Raw genomic sequence first — 13,153 nt, 5'->3', positions numbered from 1 at the left:
TCGGGGATTTTGATTAGAATTGACTAGTTTGTGAAGAATTTAATAGAGTTCTATGCAATATTAAGTCTTCACATCAAAGAATGTAGTAGATAACTGTTTATTCAGATCTACCTCTAACCATCAGAAAAGTTGTATAGTTTTCCTCATATATGTTCTTAAATTTATTCTTAAATTCATTCTAATTTTGTGGGGTTTGTAAATCAGGTCTTTCTGTTATAAGATATATAGAACAACTGTTGATTGTATGTATCTTTTTGTATATTTATTTTATACCTAGCAACTTTACTGAGTTATTCTAAGACAGCCTCTAACAGTTTATCAGTTTATTGTGTTTTCTAGGTAAATAGCTATATCACTTGGAAATAAAAAGCTTGCCTCTCCTTTTCATATGGATAGCCTTTTATTTCATTTCTCTTTAAAACCCACGTTGGCTAGCCCTTCCAGAGCAGCACTCTGTGTTGGTAGCTTTGGTCATCTGTGGTAGACACTGTGAGGTCAGGGACCAATGTGTGTCCCCCTCAAAATACGCTGCCCTCTAAGGCTCCGTTGCAGCGGGGTGGCCACACGGCCCAGCTGTGACTGCTGAGGCTCAAGGAGAAGTCTGCTAGAGATTTTAGGAAAGTCTTTGCTTTTCTGATAGAACTGTTCCTTCCTCCGCCCCTTCTCCTTCCTGCCTGGAACTTGGATGCACTGCCTGGAGGTGTAGCCGTCTCGCAACCATGAGACAATTGAGGACAAAAGCCACACCGAGTGGGTTGGAAAAATAGAAGGATCCTAGGCCTTGGATGAAATTTTTCAGCGGCTGTTTCAGCCACCAACATTCAACTCCCTGAGTTCTCGTTATATAAGAAAAATAAACAGCAGCGTTCCACTCATCGTTCTCACGGTTGTTTCACTCCTCACTGGCACAGCGTCTGGGTCTGTATTCGGACTTGAAGGGAGCAGATCTCCTGTTTCGCTATTAGGTGAAATGCTGACCCCTGACCATGACTGATCGTTTATCACGTTAATGAACTATCTTTACAGGCCTAGTTTGCTAAGACTTAGAAAAATCAAGACTGGATGCTGAATTTTACCAAACATCTTCTTGGCATACCTCAAAAATAATTATATAGGTTTCCTTCCTTATTATGGAGATATAATTGGATTTATAAAAAGATTTTCTAACATTAATTTATCTTCATGTTATTGGAATAAACCCCATTTAGCAAGGCTGCGTTAACGTTTACTACTTGTGGACTCACTTTTCTGGAGCTTTGGGTGTAACAAGCAGAACTGTCCAACAGTGAGCCCAAGATTTCACTCTGGTTTTGCCTAGAAATGGACCACCTGCTACCGGGGCTTCCTCCTGCACCCAGCATGAACAGTCGCCCCAAACTCAACCTCACGGTGGCTGGGCTCCACTGAGGTGGTTGTGCTCACTCAAAAAACATAAATGAGATGGGAGAGGGGAGCCTCCCCCAAAAGATGATATGGTGGCTGGGACGGAACCCATGGAAGATCCCCCAGTATGTGGGGTGTCTGCCAGGAAATGCACCAGATGCTATCGATTTCTAGATGATGGGTTAGGACTGACTTTTATTTATTTATTTATTTTAATTAATTATTTTTTTGTGTGTGAGGAAGATCAGCCCTGAGCTAACATCCATGCCAACCCTCCTCTTTTTGCTGAGACTGGCCCTGAGCTAACATCCATTGCCAATCCTCCTCCTTTTTTTTCCCCAAAGCCCCAGCAGATTGTTGTATGTCATAGCTGCACATCCTTCTAGTTGCTGTATGTGGGACGCGGCCTCAGCATGGCCCGAGAAGTGGTGCATTGGTGCGCACCCAAGATCTGAACCCCGGGCCGCCAGTAGCGGAGCGCACACTTAACCTCTAAGCCACGGGGCCGGCCCAGGACTGACTTTTAATCTTCTGAATTACTAAGATGACAAGACACTTGTAATTTGATTACTTTTGTAATCAGTACAATAAGCAATTTCTATTTTGAACGATAAAATATAGGGTCCATAACTCTTCCTATGGCCCTACTCCAGAATGATGCTTCCTCCCGTCCTGACCAAAGCCGTGACTGACAAGCAGGGGGGAGAGGCCTGGAGAGCACCCAGTGTCCCAGCCAGGCCCACCTCACGGTCCTGGGGCTTGGCTGCAAACCGCCTTCCTTGCTGGTTGGCTTCCAGGTAGGTTGTGCCAGAGGGAACCACAGACAGGCTGCAGGGTGAGGGGAGAACAGCAGGGCCTGCTTCTCCCACCGGCTTCCCCCAAGCGGCAGAGGGCAGAGTCGGCCTTCCTGGCACCAGTGGCACCTTGCCTAGTCCAGAGGACAAAGTGTCTGTGTGCTAGTCAGGGTCAGGGTCAGGGCAAGGTTACGAGAGACCCCAATTAGGGTTGGGGTTCGAGTTGGGTTGAGGGATCAGGAATTAGGGTGAGGGTTAGGGTGTTTAGAGCTTAGGGTTAGGTTTAGGGTAGGAGTTAGGGTTAGAATTAGGGTGGCTATTTTTCATGCCATGAGCACCTGCTGGCGCAGGAAAAGGATGGCGTCATGCCTGTGAGTGCTGGAAATTGCACATCTATTTCCGTAAATCCAGCAGGCCCTGTAATTATTAATTCGAGGACCACAAACATGCGGGTCAGCCTGCACACCTCAGCAGAAGTTAGCTAATTCAGAGCCAGCATCGTTCAGGCACAAAAGCCAACCAGCACCCTTTCCGTTTTCTAATTGTGGAAATTCTTTTGGTAAAATTTTAAATTTCCAATTGAGTCAAATCAAAGATGTCTGTTTCCGTTTCCATTTCTTCCCCTTGTAGAGTCGTTTTTGGGGGTGGTTATGGGGTGTGCTCAGGGTGTCCTCTCCAGCTGCTCGTGGTAGGATGCATCCTCCTGCAGCAAGTCCAGTCAGCTTCATATGCAGCATATCCCATGATGATCATCAAAACCTCACTGGCTTTAGTGGTGCCAGGCGGAAGCGGGGAGCACAGACACCCTTTATCACGTTATCGGCAGCAGCACTGAGAGCACCCATAGGCACTGCCGTTCCATTTTACAATTGTCCTCATTGGGTTACGTGTTGTGTCAGGGTTCTCGAGACCACCCTCAGGCCTGCTGGTCCACTAGAAGGTCTCACAGACCTCAGAAACAGTTATGGTTTATTACAGTGAAAGGATCAGATCCAAAGGAAAAAGGCGCCCAGGGCAATGTCCAGGAGAGACCAGGTGCATGCTCCCAGGTGTCTCCTCCCAGTGTAGTCGCATGGGGACACGCTTAATTCTCCCAGCAACGTGTGACAACATGACCAGGGAAGCTCACTAAGCTTTAGTGTCCAGGGTTTTTACTGGGGGTCAGTCAAGGGCTGTAGCACCCACGTGACTGACCCCACCTCTTGGACTCCAGCCCCCACTTTCCCCTTCCATCCCAGAGCAAACACATGTGTTCACAAAAACTCACATTCTTAGGATTAACTTCTCTGGGCAGACTGGCACACATAGCCCGAAGGCTCAGGCACACACCGCGCTGGTACTGCAGAGCAGTCCAAGGGCTCAGAGGTGATCTGCAGATAGGCCTCTCTGAAAGGTGCTGGGTTTGAGCAACCCAGTGCTGCTGAGCTGCTCCTTTCCTGCCCAGGTGTCCTCTGGCCCTTTAGGTGGGCCCAGCATACTATATTTGGGGCCATTTGTCCTAAGTGTTTGTGCCACATGACACTGCACATTTTCACCTATTATGCTGAGAATCAGGATCTCAACAGAGCAGAGGCATGGCGACGGCAGCCGAAAGGCATTTAGGTCTCGGAGGGTCCCAGTGAACCATCTGCTCTTAGGAGTGTGGTCCTCAGCACGTCACCTGGTGATGGCTGCTCCTCACACTGGCTACCCAAACGGTCCCCTACTGCATGGGGTATTAGTTTTCCCCTGAGCGCCCTATAGAATGGGGGTCACTGCCTGGTTCAAACACACAACCAACACTCCCAGAGTAAGAGACCCTGACCCCTTATGCTGAAATTGAGACCCCCCCCAGTACATCTGATCAGGGGGACCCCAATCTTGTACTCTTCCCTCAAATGCGACTCAGGTCATAAATCTATAACAGGCTCCGTGGGAACCGGCAAGCGACGCACAGCTCACGCAACACACAGGGCAAACTCATCCAGGCAGCGGGGGAACAACACGCCACAAGCAGGGGTTGGTACTCCATGACCAAGAGCTCGAGAAGAAAGATCTTGGAAGGTGTTGGTCCCAACCTGGACCATCCCAACTGCGAAGCAATTATTTTGTGGTCACAAAATGTAATGGACTCACCTCCAGTTAATAGGTTGGAGGTCGAGGCCGATGCCATTCCACACAACAGGAATATTTAAAAGAAAGCTTGTTAGTCACACAAGGAGCTCGTGGGGAGAGTGGGTGGACACAAGCAGCTCCTGCTGAGTGTCCGTCAGGCCTTCGTGCTGGCCTGGGGGTGGGACTAGGGCAAGCTCCCAAGTGAGAGCTGGGGGTCTTGGGGGTCGCTGGATTTGCAGTGCCACAGGATCCACGGGAGGGAGCGGGAGGGCTTTTTTATCAGCTGGCCCTGATGGGGGCCAGAAAGGAAGGTGGGCCTTGACCACTTTCAGGGGTCAAACATCAGAAATGGAATAATTTCAAGTCATCCCTGATTGTGATGTTGTGATTTATAATTAATAAGGAATATATATTTGGTCTTCATCCTGTTCCTGGCACAGATCTCCTAAAACCCTCAGAATTTCCTAAGTGATGAGAACTATAAAGGTGTCTTTTGTTACGTTAATGAGGTGACTTTTGGAAAGACCCTAGGTCACCTAAGGATGGGGGCTGGTTGCCAGGGAAACCAACCAGGAGTAGAGGGTTGGAACTTTCAGTTCCACCCCAATTCCAGGGAAGGGAGAGGGGCTATAGATTGAGTTCAATCGCCAATGGCCAATGATTTAATCAATCATGCTTCTGTAATGAAACCTCCATAACAACCCAAAAGAATGCATTTGGAGGGCTTTCGGGTTGGTGAACACGTGGAGATGGAGATGCTGGGAGAGTGGTGCACTCAGAGAATATGGAAGTTCCATGTCCCTCCCCACATACCTTGTCCTATGCATCTCTTCCATCTGGCTGAGCCTGAGTTACATCCTTTTATAATATAGTGGAAATCTAACAAGTAAACTGTTTTCCTGAGTTCTGTGAGCTGCTCTAGCAAATTAATCAAACCCAAGGAGGGGATTGTTGGAATCCCCAATTTGTAGCCAGTTGGTCAGAAGCACAGGTGACAACCTGGACTTGGGATTGGCATCTGAAGTGGGGGTGGGGGACACTTGTAGGACTGAGCCCTTACCCAGTGAGATCTGACACTCTTTCCAGATAGATAGTATCAGAATTGAGAGCGTTGCCTGGTAGTGCTGGAAAAAACAAACAGTAGACTGACGTCTCATCGACGACTGAAACGTGCCGTTTCTCATTTATTGAGGCTGAATTTGTTTAGATATAAATATTAAGAGCCATAAGCTTATGCTGAAAACTGCAGTGAGAATGAGAAGGCCTTGGAAGAGTTTACAAATGCATTCAGCCAGGCCCCAGCGACAGCCAGGAGAAATGTCAGCGGGTGCTCTGGGCATTTGCTCAAATACTTGAGTGGCGTCATTAATAACCTTCAATGCTGTCTCATCTGCCAGCACAGTGAGCAACTTTGCCCACGTCGCTTTTCCACATGAAGCAAGAGGTGCCCCTAAGGGAGCAAACGCCCCTGGGATGGTCAGTAGATAGTCCGAAGCTGGACGAGCGTAAGCCACCGTGGCCGCCAGAAAGCACTGACTCTCTTTTAGAGCTTCAATGGCCGCAGCAATTTTAATCTTACTTGGATGTTATTTTTGACACTTCCTGGTTGGCATCAATGATTTTATTCTGTTGTCTGGCCTTTTGGCCCCTAAGGTAGCACCAGTGACCCCTGACCTGGTGAGCAGAATAAGGACAATTGGCAAGAATGGACACGCTGGGTATATGGGAGCAATATTGGTGCAAACTGTTTAGGGACCCGAAGGTTTTATTTAGGCCCCAAATGCAGAGGGTGCAAGTCAAAATAAAAGGAGAGGTCTGGGGCAGAGGACTAAATGAGCATAAGAGAGAGGACGTTCAGGGGCATGAAACCAATAACCTCTTGGGGGCTGTCATCTTAGATTTAGACTTAGAATTCTGCAGGGGAAGCAAGAAGTAATGTTTCCAGTAAGCATGTCGATCAGGACGTAACAGGGGACCAGCCTGAAGAACCTCTGAGACTAGTGCCAAAAAAAATGAAATAGTTGCTATCAATCTAACAAAATACATAAAAGATCTGTATGAGGAAAACTATAAAACTCTTGACGAAAGAGATTAAAGAAGAACTAAATACATGGAGAGATATTCCGTGTTCAAGGATAGGAAGATTCAATATTGTCAAGATGTCAGTTCTGCCCAACTTGATCTATAGATTCAACACAATCCTAACCAAAATCTTAGCAAGTTATTTAGTGGATATTGACAAATTGATTCTAAAGCTTCTGTGGAGAGGCAAAGACCCCAGAACAGCCAACACAACACTGAAGAACAACAAAGTCAGAGGACTGACACTGTTGTGCTTCATGACTTCCTGTAAAGCGACAATAATCAAGACGGTGTGGTATTGGCAAGAGAAGAGACAAATAGATCAATGGAACAGAACAGAGAGCCCAGAAATAGACCCACATAAATATGGTCAAATGATCTTTGACAAAGGAACAGAAGGAATACAATGGAGCAAAGATGGTCTTTTTGACAAATGGTGCTGGAACAACTGGATCTCCACATGCAAAAAAACAAAAAGAATCTAGACACAGAACTTACACCCTTCACAAAAATTAACTCAAAGTGGATCTTAGAGCTAAATGTAAGACTCAAAACTATAAAACTCCAAGAAGATAACATAGGAGAAAATCTAGGTGACCTTGGGTCTGGCAATGCCTTTTTAAATACACCAAAGTCCCCCAGTCCATGAAAGAAAGTGTTGATCAGCTGGACTTCATTAAAATTAAAAATTTCTGCTCTGCGAAAGACATTGTCAAGAGAATGAGAAGACAAGCCACTGGGCCGGCACCGTGGCTTAGCGGTTAAGTGCGTGCGCTCCGCTGCTGGCAGCCCGGGTTCGGATCCCGGGCGCGCACCGACGCACTGCTTCTCTGGCCACGCTGAGGCCGCATCCCACATACAGCAACTAGAAGGATGTGCAACTATGACATACAACTATCTACTGGGGCTTTGGGGGGAAAATAAATAAATAAATAAAATTAAAAAAAAAAAAAGAAAAAAGAAGACAAGCCACTGACTGGGAGGAAATATTTACAAAAGACACATCTGATAGAGGGCTGTTGTTCCAAATATATAATAAACTCTTAAAACTCAACAATAAGAAAACAAACAATCCAATTTAAAAATGGGCCAAAGACATTAACAGACCAAAGAAAATATATGAATGGCGAATAAGCATATGAAAAGATGTTCCAGTCATGTCATCAGGGAAATACAAATTAAAACAACAATGAGACACCACTGCACACACATCTGCTAGAATGGCCACAATCCGGAACACTGGCAACATCAAATGCTGGTGAGGATGTGGAGCAACAGGAACGCTCATTCCAAATGGTTCAACCACTTTGGAAGACAATTTGGCAGTTTCTTACAAAACTGAATATAATCAATCCATTCATGTACAATCCAACAATTCCGCTCCTTGGTATTTACCCAAAGGAGCTGAAAACTTAGGTCCACACAAACAACTCTGCCTGGGTGTTTACAGCAGCTTTATTCATAATTGCCAAAACTTGGGAGCAACCAAGATTGCCCTTCAGTAGGTGAATGGATAAATAAACTGTGATCCATCCAGCCAACGGAATTATTCGGCATTAAAAAGAAATGAGCTATCGAGCCATGAAAAGACATGGAGGAACCATAAATGCATATTACTAAGTGAAAAAAGCCAATCTGAAAAGGCTACATACTGTGTGATTCCAACTACATGACATCCTAAGAAAGGCAAAACTACGGAAACAGAATAAAGATCAGTGGTTCCCAGGGGTTAACAGGGAGGGAGGGATGAATAGACAGAGGACAGAGGATTTTTCGAACAGTGAGACTACTCTGTATGATATTATAGTGGTGGACACACGTCATCACCCACGGAACGTACAACAGCAGGAGTGAACCTAAGGTAAACTCTGGACTGTGGATGATAGTGACGTGTCAGTGTAGGTTCATTGATTGTACAAATGTCCCGCTCTGGTGGGGATGTTGATAGTGGGGGAGGCTGTGCATGTTGGGGCAGGGAAGAATAGGGGAATCTCTACTTTCTGCTCAATTTTGCTGCGAACCTAAAACTGCTCTAAAAAATAAATTCTGTTTAAAAAAGTTGGCCTGAATGTTTTACCCTGAGTCTTCTTGAAGGGCCTGAAAACACCGTAACTCGATGGGGATCATGGCAAAATGTACCGGCACTGAGCTATTATGCTGCAGTGTGTCTCCACTGCCACTTAGGCCTGGACTCTCCCGGGGTGGGGGTGGGGTGGGGTAGGGTGCTAAGACTGACGATGTAGACTCCTTGGAGGAGGCAGCCCACAACCATGAGTACATCCCACAGGATGTAGGATATACTAAAGGATACACTAAAGGACCTATAGAGAATATCTCTGAGGTGTATCCTAAAACCACACACACACACACACAATTCTATAAGGGGGGAAAGAGACACTGAAACAGAGGTCTGTGATTTGGCTCCATCAGAATTTCAAAATTTAATAAACAATTATGAATTTAGACCATGAAAGAGGCACTGCCTGGTTTTTGCGCCTGCATGATACTGGCTCTGAATTAACTTTAAACACTGCTGAGATGCCCTTATTGACCAGCATATCTCATGACCCCCAAACTAATAATTCATTATACAGGATCCACTAGACTCACAGGAACGGACACACCTCGTTCACCCAGCATTTATGACATGACCCCGGCCTTCCCTTGCTCCCTTGGGCCATCGTGGTTTGGAAAATGGCCCACCCTACGCCTGCAGACATTCATGCGTGTGCCCTCATCCAATGGGTACTTTAGGGGAGGGGTGCCAATTATTAAAGCAACCTGGCGTGGTTCAATGGGTGTATTACTTTGCTGAGCATGCCAAGGACTGGAAGCCCTAACAGGCCCTGAGCAGACATCTCTGTGTGTGCGTGTGCGTGCGCTCCAGTCAACCTTTCTTTATGAAAACATGCAGGCAGATAGATTTGGCCCCTGGCCTGCAGCATGCTGCTCCTCCTTTGGGTCCATGGCTTAGAGTTGGGAGTGGTGACGGAAAAGTATGGCAGATGAAATGGAATGGGGACCAACCCCAAAGATGCTCAAGAAGAAAGGGTCTCAACACTGACGCCTGGCAGTTATTTCTCAGAGGAGAGCCTACCGATTCTAAGGCTGCACAGCTCCCTTTGCTGAGTCAGCGACCACTCTTAACAAGGCCCTAGGTGGCCTGGAATTATTGAGGAGTGCCCCAAAACCCGGTCTTCTCATCCTAAAGTGCCCAACCCTCCTACAGAGGAAAGCCCCCACTTCAGAATTTCCAGGGCTACCCCCCACCTGCTATTGGTACATTGGCAACCTGAGTTTCCCCAATAATCAGACTTCAGGCAAGATCCCGGGAGCTCCAGCCTCTTCAAAAACAAATTCCACAGGGCATGCATCCTCTCTCCCAAACCCAGACCCTCAAGATGCAGGACCCCCACTGTATCCCCTGAACTCAGGAAACCACTCCAGACCTTTAGGGACCCGGCATGCCCCCGGCCCTGGCCACCACCTGGAACAATTGTCCTAGACAAACATAGTGGTCCATTGGTCCACACACACTAAGCAACCTTCTATGGCCTTAACTGATACTGGTTCCCCAGAGACCGCATTACATTTAAGGGCGGAATTTCTGATATTCTCCTGGGCGTTACCTCACATAAGATCGCAGACTAACAAGCCCGCCTTCCCCTGACGGTAGGCACCGTGGCTTTGCCCGACAGTCCACTAGTTCTCGCTCCTTCTCCTCTGGGATTTCTCACTATTGGAATGGATGCTCTAATTGAAATTAAATCAAAACTTTGTCCGTTACTGTTGGCCTTACAAAATTGGACCCTGAGGACTTACCGAGCCATTAAAATTGTTAATACAGCCCAATAGACATTAAAGCAGGGCCTTCAGGGACGTATTAAGAGAAGGGGTGATTATCCCCAGTCTTTCAACGTTTAACAGTCCAATTTGGCCTGTTTCTCAACCCGGAAAGGACAAACGGCACCTCATGGTAGATTGCCACAATCTCAACGCAGTCTCCATTATGGTCCTCTCCCTCACACAACTGAAATGATGCTGGCCATTCAGTCTTCCACTGGCCAGTACTCTGTTGTGGTAATTTGGCTAATATATTCTATACAGCCCTCTCCCAACAGCTTCTCAGCCTCTATTTGAATCGATAGATAGATAGATAGATAGATAGATAGATAGATAGATAGATAGATAGTACCAGCCTGGTGGTCTAGGGGTTAAGATTCAGCGCTCTCACCAGTGGGAACAGGGTTCGTTTCCCCATCAGGGAACCACATCACCTGCCTGTCAGTTATCACACTGTGGTGGCCTCTCACTTCTGAAAAAATTGGTCATGAAAACCTCGTGAATAGCAGTGGAGCACCGTCTGATATAGTGCTGGAAGGTGAGAGGATGGCACAAGAAGACCAGGCAGGGTTCTGCTCTGCTGTACACAGGGTCACTAGGAGTCGGAATCCACACGAGGGCACTAACAAAATATATATATACATACATGTATATATATTTAAATTGTGATAAAATACTCGTGGCATAAAATTTACCATATGTACCGCTTTTAAGTGTAAAATTCAGCGGCACTAAGTACATTCACATTGTTGTGCAACCATCACCACTATCTGGTTCCAGAATGTTTTCATTTTTCAAAACTAAAACTCTGTGCCCATTAAACACTAACCCCTTCTCCCCACTGCCCCAGCCCCTGGTATCTTCTATTCTACTTTCTGTCTCTATGAATTTGCCCCTTTTGTATCCGGCTTATTTCACTTAGCATAATGTCTTCCAGGTTCATCCATCTTGCAGCCTGTGTCAGAATTTCCTTCCTTCTTATGGCCAATCACATTCACTTTGAAAAGACACGACGCTCCGTTACTTGATTGTCACGAGGAGGCACACACTTATGCCGGCAGGACCTTGAGAGGAGACTCAGCGGACGCTTTTACACTGAGCATGGAGGGCAGATGGGCTATCGTCCCACATAAGATTCAGGGCCCTGCGCTCCAGTGAAATTCTTACACATAACTGGTCCACACTTAACCCATCTTAATCAAAGTGTGTCCAGTGCCTCAGGTGGCACATCATGAAAATGCTGTTACTTGACCTTCTGACTTTTCTCACCTGGCTATGCCCACTTCTGGGAATAACCTGGGCCTGGGACGCTGTATCCCATTGGGCCAGCCCCACCCGGGGCCGCTGATGGGCTGTATTTATTCCGGCTCTTCACGCTGCTGCCACAACCAACCACTAGATGGCACCATTGTTCCATTTCCACCTCATGAGTGAAATGTTTTGCATTTTGCAATGTTTTACATTTTGGAAGCGCTAACCGCTTTTCTGAATTCACTAGGAGTCCACCACACAGAAGGCAGAAGTGTACTCAGAACGCCCTCCGTTAGGTCTCTTTAATGAATGCCCCTGTGCTCACGGCTCACCTCTCAAAATGCATGTCAGACCATTAATAAAAAGCCACTGGAAGCAACCCAGATGTCCTTCAGGAGGTGAATGAACAAACTGTGGGACATTCAGACAATGGAATGATATTCAGTGCTAAAAAGAAAGGAGCTATCAAGCCATGACAAGACATGGAGGAACCGTAAATTCATATCACTACGTGAAAGAAGCCAATCTGAAAAGGCTTCATACAGTATGATTCCAACTATATGACATCCTAAGAAAGGCAAAACTATGGAGACAAGGTCCGTGGTTGCCAAGGGTTAGGGAGGAGGGGGGGGATGAGTAGGTGGAGCACAGAGGATTTTAGGGCAGTGAAACTCCTCTCTATGATACTGTGATGGTGGATATAGGTCATTATACATTTTTCCAAACCCCTGGAATGTGCAACACCAAGAGTGAACCTAATGTAAACTATGGACTTTAGGGCCAGCCCGGTGGTGTAATGGTTATGTTCGCATGCTCTGCTTTGGCGGCCCGGGGTTCACAGGTCTGAATCACCACTTATCAAGCCATGCTGTGGCGGCGTCCCATATAAAGTAGAGCAAGATGGGCACAGATATTAGCCCAGGGCCGATCTTCCTCAGCAAAAAGAGGAGGATTGGCATCGGATGTTAGCTCAGGGCTAATCTTTCCCACAAAAAAGAAAAAAGCCACTGGACTGTCTCAGGTGGGGGTGTATGTAACGGGTGCCTTTGGGATGCCTGTATCCTCATCAGTGGCTCCTCTACTGCCCACTGCGCCCCTCATAGTGCACTTGACTACAGAAATACACTTCCATGACTCGCAGGCCAACGGCTGCCTCCAGGTCCAATATTTGGCCCAAGGTCATTAAAAACTCAGTGAGGCCCTTGACCTCCCTCTAACCAACTTCTTCGTGTTGTTGTTGTGTTAAAATACACACAACTTAAAATTTACCATTGTAACCATTTTTAAGTGTACAGTTCAGTGGTATTAAATACATTCTCATTTTGTGCAGCCGTCACCACCACTCATCCCCATAACTCTTTTCATCTTGTAAAACTGAAACTTTGTCCCCATTAAACAATAGCCCTTCATTCACCCCTACCCCCAGCCCCTGGTAACCACCATTTTACTTTCTGTTTCTATAAATTTAACGATTCTAGGTCCCTCATAAAACCGGAATCACAGGGCCAGCCTGGTGGTGTAGTGTTTAAGTTCTCGTGCTCTGCTTCGGCAGCCTGGGGTTCATGGGTTCGGATCCCAGGCGTAGACCTACACACTGCTTGTCAAGCCATGCTGTGGCAGTGTCCCACTTACAAGATAGAGGAAGACTGGCACAGATGTTAGCTCAGGGAGACTCTTCCTCACCAAAAAAAAAAAAAAGTGGAATC

This window comes from Diceros bicornis, chromosome 35 (assembly GCF_020826845.1).
Source record: "Diceros bicornis minor isolate mBicDic1 chromosome 35, mDicBic1.mat.cur, whole genome shotgun sequence".
NCBI lineage: Eukaryota > Metazoa > Chordata > Mammalia > Perissodactyla > Rhinocerotidae > Diceros > Diceros bicornis.
This window is presented reverse-complemented; position numbering follows the sequence as displayed.